At 38.6% G+C, this 15,664-nt stretch overlaps 1 long non-coding RNA gene across 4 annotated transcripts in view; it reads right to left on the reverse strand.

Annotated features, from left to right (window-relative positions):
- The window catches only part of LOC121820148 (uncharacterized), an 85,856-nt gene extending 77,155 nt beyond the window's left edge, over positions 1 to 8,701 (reverse strand). For all 4 annotated transcript variants that reach the window (XR_006060573.1, XR_006060572.1, XR_006060571.1 and 1 more), the window contains exon 1: positions 8,504 to 8,701. This is a non-coding gene — a long non-coding RNA (uncharacterized LOC121820148). The remainder of the gene's footprint in view (positions 1 to 8,503) is intronic.
- Positions 8,702 to 15,664: the final 6,963 nt, after the last annotated feature.

Below are 15,664 nucleotides of genomic sequence, written 5' to 3' on the forward strand. Positions count from 1 at the left end.
CCAGACCAGAGTTAGGAAAACTAGGGCCTGCTTATCATGCGTCTTTATAAATAAAGTTTTATTGGAATACAGCATTGTCCATTCACTTATGTATTGTCTATGGCCACTTACACACTACAGTGGAAGAGATGAACCATTTGGAAAGAGATGGTGAAGCCTACAAAGTGTGAAATATTCATTCTCTGGTCCCTGATAGAAATTGGCCCACCTCCTATATAGACTTAAAACAGTGATTCGGATAATGTTTATAGTAATGCAAATTAAACTAAAAGCATGTTGCTGTTTGCAGTTCTTACACTGCGATTACACAAAAAGCTGAGGAAAGACTCTTCCAATATTAGAAAATTATCTGACTCAGCAAGGCAATCACTTACACTGTTACGAGTGAGTGAAATTTTAACATATGTAAGCTGAACCTAAGACAAATTTTAGTTTATTGAATATAATTTGTATGAGAGTAAGAAACAAACTAAAACAATTATACCGCAGGTTATTTTACCAGAAAAACAGATTTATTCAGCAGCAGCAAACAACTGTAATTTGGGATACACAACTATGGCAAACCACATGCAAATCCAGCAAAGACAAGACAGGAAACTCTTCTATAGAAGAGAAGGGAAAGTTACAAACAAAAAGTCCACTGAAGGAAACTGTGAGTTTAAAGGACAGTGGTTTTTTCTCATTGGCTGAGCTGTTGCCAGGAGAAAAGTTTCCTTCCTCCTCCCAGTGATAATAAAGTAGTGTCACCTCCTGCCAGAGGTGTAAAGTACAGCTCTCTGTTAGGATCTGTAGTGGGGCTGTGTAGTATATGCATGAGAGCTCCCCCTTCTGATCTCTCATTTCTGTTTTAGTGAGATTTGCCTTGATTAATTTTCACATTTCTCCTTTTTGATCAAGACCTTTCTCTGAAAGCATTACTGATCGAGAGTCTGTTTTAACTAGCATTCAGTGGCTTTTTCATCTCTCAATGCTGGGAAGGATCTTTCCTGAAGGTCATGTCCCTCATCAAAGAGCAGGTGTACAGCCTGGAAACCTACTGTGGGTGAGTAATAAGGAAGGGTAGAAGGGAACTGTCTCAGACATCTTTCATCTCAAGTCTGTATCCTATTCATCCCACAGTCACAAGGATGGTTCAGCAGATGCAAAAGATATGTGCCAGACCACATTCATAAAAGATAAGAACTACATGATCATCTCAATAGGTGCCGAAAAGTCATTTGATAAAATTCAATGTCTATTCATGATAAAACCTCTTACCAAAGTGGGTAGAAGGGTAACATATATCAAAGCTATTTATGACAAACCCACAGCCAACATAATACTCAATGATGAAATGCTCAAAGCCTTCCCACTAAAATCTGAAACAAGACAAGAATGACCACTCTCACCACTATTGTTTAACATAGTATTGGAAGTTCTAGCCATAGTAATCAGACAAGAAATAAAAGGTATCCAAATTGGAAGGGATGAGGTAAAATTGTCATTACTTGCAGATTATATACTATATATAGAAAACCATAAATACTCCACACAAAAATTACTTGAGCTAACAAATGAATTCAGCAAGGCAGCAAACTACAAGATTAACAAACAATTGAGTTTCTTTACACTAACAAATATTATAAATGAAATTTTAAAAAATCCCTTTTAAAATCACATCAAAATATACTTGAGAATAAATCTGACCAAGGAGTTGAAAGACTTACATGCTGAGAACTATAAAACTTCAATAAAGGAAACTGAAGACAATTCAAAGAAATTAAAAACCTTGTGCTCTTAGATTGAAGAGTACTATTGAAATGGCCATACTTCCCAAAGCAATCTACAGATTTAATGCGATCTCTATCAAACTACCCATGCCAGATTTTTACAGAACTAGAATAGTCCTAAAATTTATATGGAACCCTAAAACTTAGAAGAGAATACAGGCAAAACATTCTCTAACATAAATTGTACCAATATTTTCTTAAGTCAGTCTCCCAAGGCATAAAGGCAAAAGTAAACTAACGGGACCTAATTAAACTTACAAGCTTTCGTTCAGCAAAGGAAATCATGAACAAAAATGCAACCTATGGATTGGGAGAAAATATTTGCAAATGATGTGACTGACAGAGTTTAATTTCCAAAATATACAAACAGCTCATGCAGCTCAGTAGCAACAACAAAAAGAACCACCCAACTGAAAAATGGCAAAAGACCTAAATAGACATTTCTCCAAAGAACATATATGGAGGCCAAAAGGCACATGAAAAGATGCTCAAACCTGCTAAGTATTAGGGAAGTCCAAATCAAAACTATAATGAGGCATCACCTCACATTGGTCAGAATGGCTACCATCAAAAAGTCTACAACTAACAAATGCTGGAAAGTGTGTGGAGACTACTTATACTGCTGGTGGGAGTGTTAATTGATACAGAACTATGGAGAATAATACAGTGGTTCCTTTAAAAACGAAAAAATAGAGTTACCATGAAGCAGTGTGAAAGTGTTAGTTGCTCAGCTGTGTACAACTCTTTGTTATCCTGTGGACTGTAGCCCACCAGGCTCCTCTGTCCATGGAATTCTCCAGGCAAGAATATTGGAGTGGGTAGTCATTCCCTTCTCTCGGGGCTCTTCCCAACACAGGGTTCAAATCTGGGTCTCCTACACTGCAGGCACGTTCTTTATGTCTGAACCACCAGGGAAGCCCAGATCCTGTAATTCCACTCCTGGGCATATATCCAGAGAAGACTTCAATTTGAAAGGATACCTGGACCCCAATATTCACTGCAGCACTGTTTACAAAAGCCAAGACAAGGGAGCAACCTAAACGTCCATCCATGGGTGAATCGATAAGGAAGCTGCAGTACACAGATGCAATGGAATACTACTCGGTCATAAAAAGAATGAAATAATGGCATTTGCAGCAACACGGATGGACCTACAGATGATCATACTTAGTGAAGTCAGAAAGACAAATACCATATGATATCATTTTATGTGGACTCTAAAATATGACACAAATGAACTTACCTACGAAACAAACACCACACGGTAAACTTATGGCTGCCAAGGAGTAGGGGAGTGAGGCGGGGGTTAACTGGGAGTTCTGGATTAGCAGATGCAAACTATTATATATAAAATGGAAGAACAATATAGCATCAGATACTATATTCAATATCCTGTGATAAACCATAATAAAAAACATAAAAAAGAATGTATATATGTGTAACTTGAGTCACTTTGCTGTACAGCAGAAATTAACACAAAATTGTAAATCAACAATACTTCAATAAAATAAATAAAGTCTGTATCTTAGAATAGTGACTATAATAAGAACACACTAAAAACTGAAGGAATGAAAAACATTTTTTGGGACAAGGCATTGTAGGAATAAGCGTGAAGTAATTAAACGATATTGTTACCTTAAACTGTTTGGAACTGTTTTCTTGTGTTATAGCTTATAGGTTGCAAAGTCAGAGAATATGAGTTCAGGTAAGAATCCAGATGGTTAGTTAGCAGTACGTGATAGCGGCCTTTCCAGTGAGGTTGAAGAGAGCCCTTCTGGAGCCCGTCTTTTCCAATAAATGGAAAATCCGACCTGCAAGGTGTGATGCTTAAGGTCTTCATTTCCTGAGAGCACAGTATGAAAAGATTACTCTACTGAAACAGAGTTATTCTTAACACAAGCAGTTAGGCCTGTGCAATATTGAAGTATATCTTCTCTTATCAACGGTGGATCAAAGGAGTCAGAAGCCAATTGCATTGGGTATCCCTTGGACCATCTCAAAAGAAAAGAGTTTATAAGTTTCAAAAGGAGTGGATCTGAGCAATGCTTTTGGCCAGGGTATCTGGATAGTCTCTCTAAATTTTGCTAGTTGGGTCTTTAAAACAATTTTTTAAAGATCAAAGTATAGTTGATTTACAATGTTGTGTTAATTTCAGATGTACAGAAAAGTGGTTCAGTTATATATACACACATATATATATATACATGTGTATGTATATATTTATATATGTATATATTTTCAGGTTCCTTTCCTTTATAGGTTATTACAAAACACTGAGTATAGTTCCCTGGGCTAATTATTAGAAAAATGCAAATGTTAGGACATTACACCAACCCTGATGATTAAGGATGGTAAGTACAGCAGAAATTAACCAAATTGTAAATCAACAATACTTCAATAAAATAAAAAATTAAGTCTGTCTGTATCTTAGAATAGTGAAGACACAGTAAAAACTGACTCAAAGCAGACTTGTCCAAATACCTGGCCAGTAAAGCGGGTTCTTTAACCCTGTGAAATTCAAGAGGAGTCCCCCAGGCGGGGATCATCTTTTCTAACAAAATTTAGCCACAGAAGCAGCAGTAGCCTGTCTACAAGGGAAAGTGTTGGTCCAGTGAGAAAACATACGTACCATGACTAAAACATTTATATCCATGAGATAGGGGCAGTATGAAATCCATTTGCCAAACCTTGCATGGCCCACTTGGCATTCCAAGATACCCAGGAGCAGTGCAGCGAGGTTTCCCCGGATTGTATTTTGGACAGGGAGGACAAGAGAGGAAAGCACTCTTTGTGGCTTTATTAGAATTCCCCCAACAATATTTCTTCATGAATGCCATCATTTTGTCAGTGGACCACTAGTTTAATGCATGTACAATCATAAGGAATGGGAATCTTAAAATTTCTCATAGGATCAGTTTGTTATTTAACCTGAACCAGAGTTTTTTTTTTTTTTTTTTTTTTTAATCAAACCAGTGTCCTTTAGGACCACAACAGAGATCTGGTTATTCCTTTGAAAGCGGCATTTTGGGCCTAAGTATCAGCACAGTGGTTTCCTTTTGCCTCTAGGGAGTCAAGCTTGACTTGTCCAGGGATCTCAATAATAGCCAAGGCTTCTGGCAAGGTATGACAACTAATTAATTCTGGATGCAAGGGAAACTTAACCTCATTGTTTTCATAGCATCCCAAAGTCATGGGCTGCTCCAAGGACACACTGACTACAGTATTGGTATAAATGTTTGTGGCTTTGCCCTTGGCTAAATTCTAAGCATGAGAAAGCATGTGTAGTGAAGCCAATTGGGCCAAAGTAGCTATAGGTAAAGGCCTCAGTGATGTCAAAGGAGTTGCAATAGCTTATAGAGCACTCTATTTACCATTTTCTTTCTTTAAATAAGAACCACCTGTAAACCATGGAAATCTGCATTGGTTAGAGGAATCTTCTGTAAATTATTACAAGGAGTTGGAAGATGTTGGCCATAATACCCTTATGGGTCACTGACAGTCCCCCTGTTTGGGGGTGAGCATTCTATGGGCATTCCTTTCCTTTTCACATATGTAAGGGAAAAGGGAAGCTGATAATGAGAATGTCCAAGGGCAAGTGATCTCAATAAGCTTTTCAGTAAGCGTTCAGAAGCTGTGTCATCTTGACCTCCCGAATTAATGGGATCAGCTTTGCTAGGTTTTTAATAAAGCATATGGTGGATGAACCATAAGAGAGAAATTTGGAATCCAGGTTCAACAGTAACTAGCTAGCTGGAGAAAACTTTGGAATTGGTGCTTAGGTTTAGGTTTGTGGAAGTTCAGAAGGCCAGAAAGCCTATGAGGAACCAAATAGCAGCCCTTGTTCTAAAATCAGGTGCTATAAATACTGATCCTGAGTGTGAGCAGACTGCAGCTTTTCTTTGGAGATTTTATGTCCCTTCAAGGCCAAACATTTTAATAAGTGGATACTATCATCTGGTGTGGAGATTTGGGAAGGACATCATCTACATATTGTAAATTGTCCATATAACTAAGAACCTGCAGAAAACTATCCGCTTTAAAGATTTGTGAAAAATAAAAAAGACTTTCTGTGAAATCCTGGAGCATGCTTGTCCAGGTGTCATGTTACCCTTCCCAAGTAAAGGCAGAAAGATACTGACTTGCCTCACCAGCTAGAACATTAAAGTGTTGTCGCTCAGTCGTGTCCGACTCTTTGCAACCCCATGGACTATACCCCGCCAGGTTCCTCTGTCCATGGAATTCTCCAGGCAAGAATACTGGAGTGGGTTGCCATGGCCTCCACCAGGGGATCTTCCTAACCCAGGGATGGAACCCAGGTGTCCCACATTGCAGGCAGATTCTTTACCATCTGAGGCACCAGGGAAGCCCAGAACAATAAAGAATACATTATTAATACACCCATCAATTATAGTGAAAACCTGCTCCCAGTGGGAATGGATAGAACAGGGTGTCAAGGGATAATGGTGTTATTTATTGCTCAGGGGTTCTGAACAAACCTACATCCTTGGCCCCTGGGTTGTCTCATAGGTAAATAAGAGTATTATTTATGCCAGACTTCTCTGTCCATGGGATTCTCCAGGCAAGAATACTGGAGTGGGTTGCCACGCCCTCCTCCAGGGCATCTTCCTGACACAGGGATCGAACCTGTCTCCTGTATTTGCAGGTGGGTTCTTTTATCACTAGTGGCTCTTTACTTATAGGGTATTGATTAATTCTAAGAAGAGATTTTGAGGAGTTCTGTTTGAATCTTTTGTGGGAGACGCACTGTGAATTTTTCCATTACTAGAGATTTTCCCATAAAGGAGATGGGAACTGCTTCAATAGAGAAAAATTATCGGTGTCTCCAGAACCAGCTCCTGTACTGTTAAAGGCAGAGAAAAAGATGTTGAAGGGTCACTTAATTCACTTAGTTGGCTAATTTGATGGCTTCTGTCAAATTCTAGTAATTATTTTCCCTTTTTAGAAGAAATAAATCCTGGTCAGATACTTTTCCGAAATTTCAGCCTAATAAGTGGATAGGGGCAGAGGAGCTTAGGAGAAAGGGTGTGCATCTCTCAAAGAGCCTAAACAAAAGAGAATCGGCTCAGGGATAAGGACCTCTTGAGGTTTACTACAGATTCCCCTCAATTTGAACAGTTTTAGTACTTCAAGGCAGGGGCTGCTTTATAGCAGTGGTATTGAGTACCAAGGGTGTGGCTCCAGTGTCCATTAAGATCGAGAGATCTCATTCCCCATCTGGAGACTTGTTTCTCTGAGCTGATTGAGGAGAAATCGGGAAAGTATCTGCTGTTGCTCAGAGGTCCATCACTTGGAATTGGGAGAACAATGGAAAGACTGGTTAGAAGGCTGAAGATACCAGAAAGGTTTACATTTGTAACAAACATTTTCCCCCAATCTCCTGGCTCTTTGCAATAACAGCAGAAACTGGAAGGTTTTGGTTTTGTTTAGGGAACTTCATTTGCCAGAGTTGAAGATTAAGAAATTTAGCAATCTTTTTTGGTGACTCACCTAGAGTTTGAACATGCTAATTTGCTAAATTAACTAAATCTGAAATGGACATAGTTTCCCATTCCATCCTGGTCCTTTCAACTAAAAGAAAAAGGTTCTGATTAATAAACATACAGTTAGAGGCTACCCCAGTGGACTTGACATCTCAAGGAAGACCAGATTGTCTTTAAAAATATTCTGAGGTCAATTACAATAGTCATGGACTGGGTCATCAGATTTTTGTGTGAAGCCTGAATTCTGTTCCCATCAACAGGCTTAGGGAAGGCTACTGTCATTCCTTGGTGGATGTTTTCAGGGAGTGCTGCAGCCTCTTGCCAAGTGAGGGGTTTGATCTTCTAATCCCTTCCAGGATGTTCCCACAAGGCTAGTTTCATCCAATGTTTGGCTTGACCCTCACCAGCAAGCACGTGGATTGATACAAATCTGAGAACCCAGGCTGGTAGGTTTGAGTAACTGTTAAATTCTTCAGCAAACCTGTCGGAGTCCTTGATTACTTTAGAAAACTAACTGTAACTCACAATTTGGCCTAGTCCAGGAACCTAAGTAACTTGGGGTTTATTTGGATTCCGACACGACTGCAAGCGACTAAGCACTGCACTCACTAGTTTTTAATAGCTTGTTTGCCTCAATTAATTTAATTATTGTATTGTGCAGAGAATTTTCTGCATAATACAATTAATTATTGTATTGTGCAGGCAAGTTTCAGACTGCTGATAATATTTGGAAGCCTCAAAATACCAATCAAAATATGTGTCCAGTTCAGTTTAGATGATTTCAGGGCCATGGCTATCTAACATTTCAAGGAAGGTAAGTCTAGAGAGTTCTAAAGTTCCCTACAATGGCCACGGATGTTCTGAGTTGCTTCTGGTTAAGTCCTTTACACAAATAAACACAAGGAGGAGACCATGGATTTTAAATGAATATAGGCCGGGGTCCATGAAGGTTGTTGGGGTGGGGCTCAATACATTCAGACAACTGGGATCCTATTTTCACAGATTTCCCCCACCCCCAGAGCAAAGAGTAATTCTTAAATAGGCTGCAGGCCAAAATACCAACACAATTACAGTAGGAAGGGCCTGATTTCAAAAGTGCCACCCACAGCGTGAATACTCACAGCACAAAGCTTTAACAAGTAAATGACAAAAGCTTGAAACACATCCCCAGTACAGCCTGGAGAGCTTCAAAATGCAAAAAGGGCGGAGCTCGGATCCAGCAGAAAAACTTACCCTCAGATTTCAGGGTCAGCGAGAAAGCATGAGCTCCGTGGACTAGGCCACACTTGGAGTTGTCAGTGTTCTTCTCTGGAGCTCTATGAGACTTCAGTGTAATCGTAAAACAGCAAGTTATTTTACCAACAAAATGTGTTTATTTGAGAGCAGCAAACAATTCAGGACGCACGATTACAGTGAACCACAAGCAAGTGTGGTAAAACAAGCCCGGGGGGACTCTTTTATAGAGAAGGGGAAGTTGCCTGGGTTACAAACAAAAAGTCCATTGGAGGAAACCGGGAGTTTGAAGTATAGTGACTTTTCACTGGCTGAGTTGTAACAGTCTCTCATTGGCTGAGATGTTGCTAGGCAGAAGAACAATCTCTCTCTTTCTAGTGGTGGTAGAGTACTATCACGTACTGCCAGAGATGCAAATACAGATATTGGGGTCCGTATTAACAGGAGAGCTTCTCCCACTGGCCTCCTGACTCCATTTTAGTGAGCTTTCCCTTTATCAATGTTCACATAATCTAACAGGGGATCACATGTCGGATTTAAGAATAAATTTTATTGGGTAAGGAGTTAGTGGATCATCTCACACCCATTAGAATGGCTGCTATCAAAAACCCAGAATATAAGTGTTGCTGAGAAAATGGAGAGGCTGAAATGCTTTTGCGCTGTTGGGAATGTAAAATGGTGCAGCCACTATGAAAAAAGAGCATGACCATTCCCCCAGAATTTTCAAATAGACCTGCCATATGGTCTAGCAATTCCACTTCTGGGTATATATACAGAAGAATTAAAAGCAGGATTGTAAAGAGATGCTTGCACAGCAATGTTTGTATCAGTACTATTAATAATAGCCAAGAGATAGAAGCTACCCAAATGTCCATCAGTGGATGAATAAACAACCAAATGCAGTCTATACATACAGAGGAACACTATTTAGCCTTAAAAAAGGAAAGAAATCTTTTCATATGCTACAGTATGGATTATCTTGAGAACATTATGCTAAGCAAAAAAAAAAAAAAGTCACAAAATGACGAATACTGTATGATTCCATTGAAATAAAGTATCTAGAGTAGTCAAATTCATAGAAACAGATAGTAGAATAGTAGTTGCCAGGGGCTAGGGAGAGAGAATGAGAAGCTATTGTTTAATGGGTATAAAGATTCAGTTTTGCAAGATGAAAAAGTGGAGATTAGTTGCACAACAATGTGAATGTGCTTAACACTATTGACCTATACATTTAAAAATGATTAATATAATAACTTTTGTGTTATATGTATGTTACCACAATTAAAAAAAAAAAGAGTTAGTGGACAAAGACCCATCTGAGCCAATCCATGTGCTGGCTATGAATATAAGAATTGAGCAAAAGTTAAACAGAGCATCCAGTGAGAATCAACTGGTCATATGGAATTTACATTAAAAGGAATTATATATTTCATTGATCATTTGTAAGGGATGTGTTATTTATTCATATGAGTAAAGTGTAGAATAAAATTACATATAAATGTACATATAATATGTACACAAACATTTTCCTACCAGGAGAACTGGTTGTTACCATTTACCAGTACATCCCTATGAGGACTGGGCTCTGAGCCCTGAAGTGAAGTCCAGTCTGATGGAAAGACACTGGCCTGGGTTCTATTTCGGCTCCTCCACTAACTATGTGGACAACTCTGAGCAACATGATTAGGCTCTTGAGTCTCACTTTCCTCCTCTTAAATGAGAGGTGGGTTGGGTAACCTGATTATTTTCTGCTGTAAAAGTCTATGATCATAATAGATTGTAAGCTCCATGAAAGTAGGGGCTGTTTTTCATCTTTGCATTTCCAAAAGCTCTTAGCATAATTCTTTGCACACTCAACTAATGTCTGTTAAATTGGGCAGAACTTTTTTTCAAAATGTTGGGGATCCCTAAAGATAATAATGACAAACATTTCCTTTACTACTATACACCAGTTGCTTTATCTCATTGAATCGTTTTATCTCTATGCAGTAGGAACAGTTATTAACCCTGCTTATACAAAGTAAATGAGGGTCCCAATATCTTACAACTTGTAAATGACAAATTAGGATAAAAACTCGAGTCTGTCTCATTTCCTCTTAACCACTGCACTGTACTGCTTTGTATCAAGAATTAAGGCCTCTGACACAATTCTAACCTTGGGGAAGCCTCTATAATGTTATAAAGTGAACTGACAGGCAATTGTTTACATCCCTTCATTGCACCCCTTGAAGTGTTATCATCTGAGCCTGTAATATTAGTGATTCAGTGAGAATCACCTGTAGTTCTTCTTAAATACAAATTTGTGGGCCTCACCCTAGACCTATTGAATCAGAATTTCTGGGATGAGGCCAGGAAGCTGCATTTTTAGCCTAATTATTAGGACTTGAGGATCTGGAACTACATTTGGGAGAAGCACCGGCCCTAAAACACTTTAAAGCACAATTCACTTAACAGAATATTTTTATATTATAATCTATAAATCACAAACACATGCCAACAAAAATGTGCGCATATTGACTTTTTTTTTTGCATACTGACTTTTTTATTGTGTGCTCTTATTTGTTAAATGTTCAAAAGCCAACATGTGCAAGGCTATTTAGCAAAATGCCACCATGGTGTCCATAGTTTAGAATTTTCAAAGACAACAATCAAAAGCTGCTATACCTCATAAATTATTCAGTAAGAGGTTTTGCATAAGATTGAAAAATAGGAGTAAACCTATATTCCCAGCAGGAAAAAATATTGCTTGACATTTTAAAAAAATTGTTCTACCCTCTACTCAACTTTCTTGAGGTATAAAAGTGAAAGTGAAGTCGCTCAGTCGTGTCTGACTCTTTGTGACCCCATGAACTATAGCCTATCAGGCTCCTCCGTCCGTGGAATTTTCCAGGCAAGAGTGCTGGAGTGGATTGCCATTTCCTTCTCCAAGGGATCTTCCCGACCCAGGAATCGAACCTGGGTCTTCCTCATTGCAGGCAGACGCTTTACCGTCTGAGCTACCAGGGAATGAGGTACAACTTATAAAACTGTATAAAGGATGCAGTGTAATGCGTTTATGTATGTAAACTTTGTAAAGTGATGTCCACAATCTGATTAATAAAACAACCATCACTTCACAGTAATTAACAATTGCTCCTTGGGGAAAAATCTATGACAAACCTAGACAGCATATTAAAAAGCAGAGATATCACTTTGCCAACAAAGATCTATATAGTCAAAGCCATGATTTTTCCAGTAGTTATATATGGATGTGAGAGGTGAACCATAAACAAGACTGAGCACCAAAGAATTGATGGTTTTAACTGTGGTGCAGCAGAAGACATTTCAGAGTCCTTTTGCAGCACGGAGATCAAACAAGTCAATCCCAAAGGAAGTCAACCCTGAATGTTCATTGGAAGGACTGATGCTGAAACTGAAGCTCCAATACTCTGGCCACCTGATGCAGAGAGCAGACTCACTGGAAAAGACCTTGATGCTGGAAAGATTGAGGGCAGGAGAAGCAGGCAGCAGAGGATGGTTGGATGGACTCCTTGACTCAATGAACATGAGTTTGAGCAAACTCTGGGAGACAGTGAGGGACAGGTAAGCTTGGCATGCTGCAGTCCATGGGTCTGCAAAGAGTTGGACACGAGGACTGATTGACTGAACAACAATTAAAGGGGTATCTAAATCAGAGTGGCGGAGTCAGGTAAGGCTGTTCTGAGGAGGTGATATCTGAGCTAAGTCTTAAAGAGTGAATAAAATTATAAAGCAGCCAAACAAGGGGGAAGTAGGACCTTCATCCTAGTTTGGATGTCCCTGAAAACACAACCTGCATAAAGGCTTAGGTGAAGGTAATTCCACTGATCCCAAAGAAGTGTGATCCCAAAGAGCTGGAGTGAAAGGCTTCAAGGAAAAGAAAGTCAATGAAGATTGTGTTTTTGAGTTCATTACAACTGTGGACCACTAGGACTTTATTCCATTGAAGACTCCTGAAGGAACACATAAAATATCCTGAAAGATTGTGATCCCAAGGATGAATGCTAGGGTATCTCTCCATTACAGTGTGTGTGTGTGTGTGTGTGTGTGTGTGTGCATGCGTGCACTGTGACAGAAGAAACGTGGAAAATTGACTTACTTTCTAGTGGGTAAAGCTCACCTCATTTTTTGAAGCCAGTGACAAATGGGGTGGAGTTGAGGGGTATCTTGTACCATTTTCCAACTGTTCTTTTAAAAAAAATTATTGGAGTATAGTTGCTTTACGTGTTAGTTTCTGCTTACAGCAAAGCGAGTCTGTTATAGATATATGCCCTCTTTTTGGGATTTCCTTCTCATTTAGGTCACCACAGAGCGTTGAGTAGAGTTCCCTGTGTCATACAGCAAAGTGAATCATTCACGTGTGCCCACGCTTGTGGTCAGTCCTGTCCAACTCCCATGGGGTTGATACCCCATGGACTGCAGCCAGGTTCCACTGTCTTTGGAATTTTTCCAGGCAAGAATAGTACTGGAGTGGGTTGCCATTCCCACATATATCCCCTCTTTTTTGGATTTCCTTCCCATTTAGGTCACTAGTCTCAGCAAAGACTACTCTCTTGATATTCTAAGCTCTTGTATGACAGTGTGTGTACCCTACCCTACATTGGTGTCAGAAGTGCTAACATCATTTACAAAAGGAACATCTGTGGAAATCAACTTTTTGCCTGATATGAACAGTTTTAGAACTGCTTCTTAGGTTCTGTTACTCCTGGTTTTTCTGTGTGCATGAAACTAATCAGAAGAATTATATTAATTTATTCATGATTGGTAAGCAGTAGAGATCAAACTGAATCTCACAATTGTAAAGTTAAAAAGAACACTATGCACTAATGTAAGAAAAAATGTGCATAGGAAAATAATTGAATAATTTTAAAGCAAAATATAAAATTTAGGAATAAAATTTATCAATAGAATGACTTTCTGATAATTTCCATTTTCCTCTCACATTATCTAATCATATTAGGATAACTTTCTTTGTAATAAGGCAATTTGTAATAGAAACTAATCCCTGGGATAAAAAAAGTGACTTTGAATATAAGAGAAATAAAAAGAATCATTGGAAATATTATTCAAATATCAACTTGTTTTCTATTCTTTGTATTCTCCAGATTTTATTTTCAAAATAGCTAATTTATGTTATTTTCCACAAACATTACAGTTTGTCATTTCTTATTCTTTCAAGTTGGCATGCTGAGATTGCTTTTTAGAAGATTTGACTTGTTACTTTAAAATGAAAAAGGGTTTTAGGTGCAAACACTGCTGCAAAATAGAGGTTTATGAGATTTAAGAGCTTTTAAAAATAGCACCGACAAGAAAAAATACTCCAAATCATAATTGAAAAATATATGGAAATACTCCATCACTAGTATGTATTTTAAAGTCAGTATTTATTTATTTTTTTTCTTTTCTTGGAACTTTTGAGTAAATTCTTTTTTTTTTTTTTTAGTTATCACAGTCTCAATTAAGTAAAATATATTTCCAGGAGTAAAAATTGGGGCCTCTATGTCTTATGGAATTAGGGTTTAAGACTGTGGCTGCTTAAATATAACAATTTACACAAATCAGTGACCTCTTTATCAACAAGTCCCCTTATAAATGCATATCATGATACCATAATAATAGACATGCAAACATTGCCAAGTCAGTCTTAAAAATGGAGCCACTGAATTACAGATTATAATTAGAATAAGAGACTAAATGATATTTAGGGCCATTTGCAGGACCTACTTCCTGAAATTCATGCCTGGCAAATGATTACAGTCATATGTTCCATATATATTTGAATACAAGGATTCAATCATTTTTCAGACCAAATCTTAAAGGCTACCTTCCCCCCAAGCTGTTAATACATAATCAGTGTGTTGTTAACTATTGATGCTTCCATGATCACTGGCAGCATCTGTTCCTCAAAGTGTTCAACATGATATCGGATGGTATTAAGCTCAGAATGAACTTCAAAAATTATCTATATGTGTGGAGTGCTTTTCCATTTAAAAATCAGGTAGGTATGCACAATGCTGAAAAATGTGCAGCAATCAGTTCTCTGGGGATTGGGGGAAGCTCTGATGTAAAGAGTTTACAATTTCTATGATATAAATACTTCCATGGCCAATTCCAAGCTTTCAATAAAATGACTTCACTGAATTTCCAGCACACTGATTACCAACACATTGACATAACCTTCTGTTCAGTCAGTTCAGTTCAGTCACTCAGTCGTGTCCTACTCTTTGCGACCCCATGAATTGCAGCACGCCAGGCCTCCCTTGTCCATCACCAACTCCAGGAGTTCACTCAGACTAATGTCCATCGAGTCCATGATGCCATCCAGCCATGTCATCCTTGGTTGTCCCCTTCTCCTCCTGCCCCCAATCCCTCCTAGCATCAGAGTCTTTTCCAATGAGTCAACTCTTCGCATGAGGTGGTCAAAGTACTGGAGTTTCAGCTTCAGCATCATTCCCTCCAAAGAAATCCCAGGGCTGATCTCCTCCAAGGAGATCCAACCAGTCCATTCTGAAGGACATAACCTTAGGGGCATGATAATAGTAAAATACTTATGAAGAGATGAGTTTTGAATGTTTATTGCCTTTGTTTTTAACATAGATTATTTAATGGTAAAAAAAGAAAAGTGAAAGTGTTAGTTACTCAGTGGTCTCTGACTGTTTGGGACCCCATGGACTGTAGCCCACCGGCCTCCTCTGTCCATGGAATTCTCCAGGCAAGAATACTGGAACACTTTCTCCAGGGGATCTTCCCAACCCAGGGGTCGAGCCTGGGTCTCCCGCATTACAGGCAGATTCTTCACTGCCACCAGGGAAGCCCAAAGTAATTTACTATTTATTATTGGCTGTGTGAAAAAAAAAAAAAAAACAGGCTTGCAAAGTTCTTACAAATTTAACCAGCTCTTGTGAGCTGGTATGAGCCAGCAGCAACTGCGCTGTAAAGGTATTGTTATTGCTGACTTACAGATGGAGACACTGGGGCTGAAGAAATGGGAAATTAACATTTACTGACCATCTGTTTGAGGCCACACACAATGTTGAACACTTAATAAATCATAAGTCATATAACTTTCAAAATAACTCAGTAAGGCAAGAAGTATTACTTTACAGATGCAAAACCAGAATTTTCCTAATGCCATAATGCTTT

Source organism: Ovis aries, chromosome 8 (genome assembly GCF_016772045.2).
Source record: "Ovis aries strain OAR_USU_Benz2616 breed Rambouillet chromosome 8, ARS-UI_Ramb_v3.0, whole genome shotgun sequence".
Lineage (NCBI taxonomy): Eukaryota > Metazoa > Chordata > Mammalia > Artiodactyla > Bovidae > Ovis > Ovis aries.